Genomic DNA, 7506 nt, shown 5'->3' on the forward strand with positions numbered 1-7506 from the left:
GTTCAGTTTCATCTTTCTGCAGGTGGATACCCAGTTTTTCCAGCACCATTTACTAAAGAGGTTTTCCTTTTCACAATGGATTGACTGGTATCCTTTGTCAAAGATCAGTTGACTGTAAGCTTTGGGGGTTATTTTGGGGGTCTCTATTCTCTTGCATTGGTCCACATGTCTGTTTTTATGCTAATACCATGTTGTTTTGATGACCACAGCTTTGTAATATATCTTGGGATCAGGGACTGATATGCCTCCTGCTCCATTCTTCTTGTGCAGGATTGCTTTTGCAATACGAGGTCTTTTATGATTCCCAACAAATTCTATGATTGTCTTTTCTAGACCTGTGAAGAATATTTCTGGTATTTTGATTGGAATTGCATTAAATATGTAGATTAATTTGGGTAGAATTGCCATTTCGGTTGTGTTAATTCTTCCAATCCAGGAGCATGGGACGTCCTTCCACTATTTTATGTCACTTTCAATATCTTTTTTAAGATTTTCATAGTTTTCTTTATAAAGGTCTTTGAGTTTCTTAGTTAGGTATCTTATGCACCTTGTGGCTATGGTGAAAGTGATTCCTTTCTTCAGCTCTGCTTCGTTCAACTTGTTGTTCGTAATATCTTCTAATGATATTTTGTATTTCTATTGTGTCTGTTGTAATATTGCCTATTTCATTGCATGTTTGATTAATCTTGCTCCTTTTCTTCTTAATCAGTCTTGCTAAACTCTCTGTCAATCTTGTTCATCTTTTTAAAAAATCAACTTTTGCTTTAATTTATTTTCGTTATAGTTTATTTTCTATTTTATTTATTTCTGCTAGAATTTTTATTACTTTTTTCCTAGCTTTTTTTTTTTTGAGAGTTTTTTGCTATAGGCGCATGCACTCGCTAGAAAGACAGAGAGAGACAGAGACAGAAGTGAGAAATCACCCCCCGGGGGGATGGCCACGCCACAATCCCTTCTCCTCCATTCTCCTCTTGGGATCTTGGGCATGCATGCACACATGCCCGGGGTGAGTTTATGCCACTGGGACCGGGACTCGAACTGCGGTCGACTATGCGGGAGTCTAAATTTTTTGTGTTTTTCAATTTTTGAAAAGTTTTATTCCAGGATTTTATGCAAGAGATTATTTATGACCTTATTATTTTCTTCACACTCTGGGATACCAATTTTCCAGATGTCTGGGAACTTTACGGTATATAGTATTTCTCATATTTTGTTCTCATTCTTCTTGGTTATTTTTTCAGTATTTTTGATATTTTTTTCCTAGGTCAGAGTTTTTGTCTTCTAGCTTTGAGATTCAATCTTCTACGTTATCTACTTTGCTTTTCAAGAGAGGTTTTGTTTTTCTGTATTAAACTCATCATTTCTAACAATTCTATTCCATTCTTTCATATGGAGTTTATTTCTTCTTTCAAATAATGAAAGGACTTCGTCATATCCTGGAGCATTTTATCTATTTTCCCTTGAATCTCCTGGAGTTCATTATCTCTTTTCTCTTTCCTCTTATTTAGTTTTGTCACTATAAATATTCTCAATTGTTTATCTGAAATTTTCATGAGTCCCATAGTATTGTCTGTGGTTGATGAGGAATTAATATTTTCTCTTGGAGGAGTGCTATTTTCTTGGTTTATCATATTTCTTGTGTCTCTGTGATGGTTTCTAGTCATCAAGTGAATTATATGCTTCTTCTTAAATTCTTCAAGTTAATTCTGAATGTTCAAATGTGAGAAGGAGGAGGTTTTTGGTGATCTCCCTGCTTCTCTACCTCTCTGATGCTCACCCTGCAACCTGCACTGTTGTCTCTGGACTTGGATAGTTCAAAATTCTCCTAGGTTCTAAAGAACAGGTGCACAAGGGTCTGAGTTGCTGAGCTTCAATTGAGGAAGTGAGAAGTGGTCTTCAGAAAACGTTGAGGTCTAAGAATTTAGAACCATGTGGCAGGAAATAAACCAGTTTCTCTGCAACTTAGTGTCCATGCCACTCAGTACCACCAGGACCCTCACTGGCACGGATGTCTGAATGAAGCATGAGGCAGGGCAAGAGAGGCTTCTCCAAGTCCCAATGAACACACCTGAGATTCCAAGGCATGTGGAGGATGCAATGAGCTATGCTCTGCAGCACTCCTCCCAGCCACAAATGACTCACCAGCAGCAAGGCCATCTGGGAGCAGATGTCTCTATGACACAGGGACTGGGGTAAGACAAGTTTCAACAATAACCATTCTTACTAATGAAAGGTGATTCTTTTCCTCACTCTGGTTTTTATTTACATTTCATTGATGATTAGTGATGTTAAACATTTTTTCATGTGTTTATTGGTCCTTTGCATTTCTTCTTTAGAGAATTGTCTGTTCACATTGATTATCCATTTTTTAGAGATTTTTGCTATAAGGCATGCATTCTTGACAGAGAGACAGAGAGTGAGAAAGCAAGAAATCACCACCAGGGTGTATGGCCATGCTACAATCCCTTCTCCTTCATTATCCTCTTGAGATTTTGGGCACTCATGGACACATGCCCAGCATGTTTAAAGCCATCAGGTCCAGTACTCAAACCACAGTTGACTAATATGTGAGTTCAATGATGTAACCATTACACTATCTGCTGGTCCCCAATTATCCATTTTTATATGGATAATTATTATTACTGCTGAGCTTTTTCAGTTTCTTATATAATCTGATTATCAATTCCTTATTGGTGGTATAATCTATGAACACTTTCCTCTGTTCTACAGGTTTTCTCTTAACTTTATTGATTATTTCTATTGACATGAAAAAGAATTTAAATTTGATATATTCCAACTTGTCTGTGTTTGTTGTCCTTGCCTCTGCATTTGAAGTCTTATTTAGAAAATCTTGCCTAGACCACTGTTCTCCAATTGTATTCTTCCACACATGGATGTACAATTCATATTCATGTAATTAGGCCCAAAAGAAGTCAGAATCTCTGAGCAGGAAGACAAAATCCATCCCTAAGATAAAACCACCAAAAACAATTTTAAAAAGTTAAAAAATTAAGGATGCCGTACAAGAAACACTAGACCCTATTATATCTACAAATGTCTGAAAAAAATAGGTATTCCAGAAGGTGAAGAATCAAAGGCATAAAGATCTATTTTATAAAATACTTGCAGAAAACTTCCCAAATCTAGAGAATTATTCAAATATCTAGACCAAAGAAATATAAAAGACCCTAATTGAATCAATATGAAAATATCATCTCCATGGCACATCATACACTGATTGGTCAAAATCACACACAAAGACAATATTCTAAAAATGGCAAGAGGGAAACTTCAAGTCACTTATAAAGGTCATCCTGTTAGGCTAACATCAGGCCTCACAACCAAAACAATACAGTCAAGAAAAGAATGAGAAAGCATATTCAAAATACTAAAATAAAAACACTACAACCTAAAATACTACAGTCAGAAACCTTAACCTTCAAATGGGAAGAATGGAAAGATTACTCTCAGATATAAAAATAGTGAAAGAAATCAACAATACTAGGCCAACTCTTCAGAAATACTAAAAGTAATAATATATCATGAAAACTAAAGAGAGACAGATAGATGTAAGAAAAAAACGATAATGGCTAACAGAATGGCTGGGTAATTCTGCAAATATTGATAATAATGTTGAATGTTAATGAATTAAATTATACAATTGAAAGACACACACCAGTTGAATGAATAAAAAACAGAAACTCTCTCTTTAATGCCTACAAAAACTATACCTCATGAATAAAGACATACATAGAATGAAAATTAAGGTATGAAAAAAGATATTCCATTCAAATGAAAATTTTAAACGACTGATGTCATGATACAGATACCAGACAGAATAGGCTTTAAGACAAAAGTTTAAAAAGAGAAGGACATTATATAGTACTATAAAGGATCATTACCAAGAAGATATAACACATAAATACCTGCACCCAAATGGAGAACACACACATACGTGAAAGAAATACTGCTAGATCTAAAGGGAGAGGTAGACTGCAACACATTAATCATTGCTGATCTCAATAACCCACTATCTCCTTTAGATAGATCATATAGACAAGCAATAAGCAAAGAGATACACAATCTAAATGATTTCATAAATAAAATGAACTTGACAGACATCTTTAGTACATTCCAGTCAACAATCATAAAATAGACATTTTTCTCACTCCCTCTTGGAACCTTTTCAAAGATTGACCACGACAGGGCACAAAACAAGCCTTTATACTTTCAAAGGCATAGACTGTATCCAGCATCCTATCTGACCATGATGGAAGAAAACTTAAAATTGACTTCAGAAAAAAATTAAAAAACTCAAAAATGAATAAACATATAGAGACTAAACCACTTATCCATTAATGACTTCACTACAATTGAAGAAATTAAGACTGAAATAAAAATACTTATTCAAACCACTGATAATGAATACATATGTTTCCATAATCTATGGGACACAGCGAAAGCAGTCATAAGAGTGAAGTTCACATCAGTTAGTGCAAATAAGAAAAGGATGGAAATGTGGCAAATAGACTACCTAATGACACACATCAGGAAAATTAAAAATATATGCTCTAAAAAACATAATAAAGATTCAAACAGAAACAAATGAAATAGACAATAAATAAACTACACAAAAACATAAATGAAAACATTAGCTGGCTCTTTGAGAAGATAAAATTGTTACACTATTAGTTAGCCATTATTAAGAAGAGAGAAAGAAGATAAAGCAAATTTGCAATAAATCAGGCAATATTACAACAGATAGAACAGAAATACTAAAGATCATTAGAACAAATTATGATACTATACACCAACAAACAAGAAAACCTGGTGATCAATGATGAAACAAGAAGACACAGAAAGTCCAAATAAACCAATAACAAGTAATTAAATTGAATCAGTGACAACCTCCCAATGGAAAAAAAGCCCTGGTCCTGATGGTTTTGCTCCTGAATTTTATAGAATTTTTAAAGAGATAACCCCCATTCTACTCAAAGTATTTCTAAAGACCCAAAAGGAAGAAACCCTCCCAAATTTATTCTATGAAGCCCCTATAATCCTCACCCCCAAAACATACGAAGACATAACAAAAAAAGAAAACTACAACCCAATATCTGTGATGAATATAGATGCCAAAATGCTAAACATGATACTTGCAAATTATATTCAACAATACATTAAACAGATTATACACCAAGACTAGGTAGGCTTTATTCGAGATTGCAAGCATGATTCAACATACACAAAACCATAAATGTAATATGCCATATTAACAGAAAGAAGGGTTAAAAAACACATGTTTATATCAATTGATAAAGATTTTTTTTTGAGAGGTTTTGCTATAGGGCACATGCGCTCGCCAGAAAAACGGAGAGAGACAGAAAGCAAAAAATCACCCCCCTGGGGGGATGGCCATCCCCCCCGGGGGGGACTGGCCTTCCCACAATCCCTTCTCCATTTACCTCTTGGAATCTTGGGCACACACGTGCCTGGCATGAGTTGAAGCCACTAGGTCTGGGACTTGAACCACAGTAGACTTCAGGGGAGTCCAGCGACATAGCCATTATGCCAACTGCTAGTCCCACCACATCAATTGATAAAGAAAATATTGATAGAATGCAACATCCCTTCATAATTCAAACTCAGCAAAATTGGCATAGAAGGGACATTTCTCAACATAATAAAAGCAATCTATGACAAACCCATAGCTAACATCACACTGAATGAGAAAAAGCTAAAAGTTTTCTACCAAAAGTGGAATAAGACAAGGCTGCCCACTTTATCCACTCTTTATTAATATAGTACTGGAAGTCCTACCAATGTAAACAGAGAAATGATCTGTATTTGCAGATGACATGATTATCTACACAGAAAACTCAAAAGAATCCATGAAAGAAACCTCCCAGAAGTGATAAATGAATATAGTAAAGTGACAGGATACAAAAATCTAAAACATTTTTATACAGCAGCAATGACTAGACTGAGGTAAAATAGAAGAAAGCAATTCCATTTGTAATAACCAGAAAAGCATATAAGATATCTAGGCATAAACCTAACCAAAGAAGCAAAAGACCTCTACAAAAAAAAAAACATGAAAAACTAAAAGAAGAAATTGAAAATGACACAAAAAAAAGTGGAAAGACATAACATGTTCCTGGATTGAAATAATTATTGTAATCAAACTACAATCCCACCCAAATTAATCTACAGATTTCATTCAATTCCATTCAAATTACCAGAGATATTCTTCACAGATTTAGAAAAAATAATAACAGACTTCGGCTGGATTTATACAGAGCCCTGTATTGCCAAAGAAATACTGCACATGAGAGTGGAGTAGAAGGCAGCTCGCTTCGTGACCACAAAATATATTACTAAACTGTGATAATCAAAAGAGCATGGTATTAACACAAGAACAGTAATGTGGATCAATGGGACATATTAAAAATCCCAGACATAAACTCCAAAACATACAGTCAACTGATATTTGACAATGGGCACTAGCCCACCGTGGGAAGGGGGGACAAAAGAAAATCTCTTTAGCAAATGATACTAGAAAAAATGAGGTATCCACCTGAAGAAAGAAGAAACTGGACTCCTATCTCCACCATTGACAAAAATCAACTCAAAATGGATCAGACACAAGGCCTCACACTACAAAACTTTTCATGGATAACACAAGGAAAACTGGGTGACATTGGAGCAGGCCAAGACTTCTTAAATAAGACCCCTAAAACACGAGAAACAACTGCCCCCTCCAATAAAAGTTGAATTGCATCAGGTCAGACTGCTTTTGCTCAGCAAAAGGAATAATCAGCAACCTTCAAAATAGGAGAAGGTATCTGCAAACTGTGCCTCAGATAAGGGACTGATAGCATGAATATATGAGGAGGTCAAGTAGCTTACCTAAAAAGAATGATCAACCAAATTATAAGATGGGCAAAATAACTAGACAACTCCTTAAAAAGACATACAGACAGCCAAAAAGCATATGAAAAAAATGCTCAACATTTCTTATCATAAGGGATATGCAAATTAAAACCAAATGAGATACCACCTAATTCCAGTCAGAATGGTTAGGATTTAAATAATAATAAGTGCTGGTGAGGCTGCAGTGAAATGGGAACTCTCCTACAGTGTGGGTGAATACAAATAGTATGTCTCCACTTAATATATACTGACTGTCCACACTTTGGCTGAAACTGAAAAAATACCAGATACAGTGTGAAAAGAGAGTGGGAGAAGGAGGAGAGTGTGAGGAAAGACATTAAGGAGAAAAAGAGAGAGGCAAGACATTTATGGGACACAGAAATGGATTATTATCTATTGATGATAACATGTATAGTATCCCCAACTGTAGTGGTATGAAATGTATTCATGTTGGAAAATTAACTTTACAAGCTAAGTGATGTATAATGGTTGAATGTATAAAAGAAATTAAAAGAAAATAAAACAGATTTAAAAATAAAAGAATTTTAAAAATGACACACAAATAGAACTACAGTT

The sequence above is a fragment of the Tupaia chinensis genome, unplaced genomic scaffold (assembly GCF_000334495.1).
Source record: "Tupaia chinensis unplaced genomic scaffold, TupChi_1.0 Scaffold000357_1, whole genome shotgun sequence".
Lineage (NCBI taxonomy): Eukaryota > Metazoa > Chordata > Mammalia > Scandentia > Tupaiidae > Tupaia > Tupaia belangeri.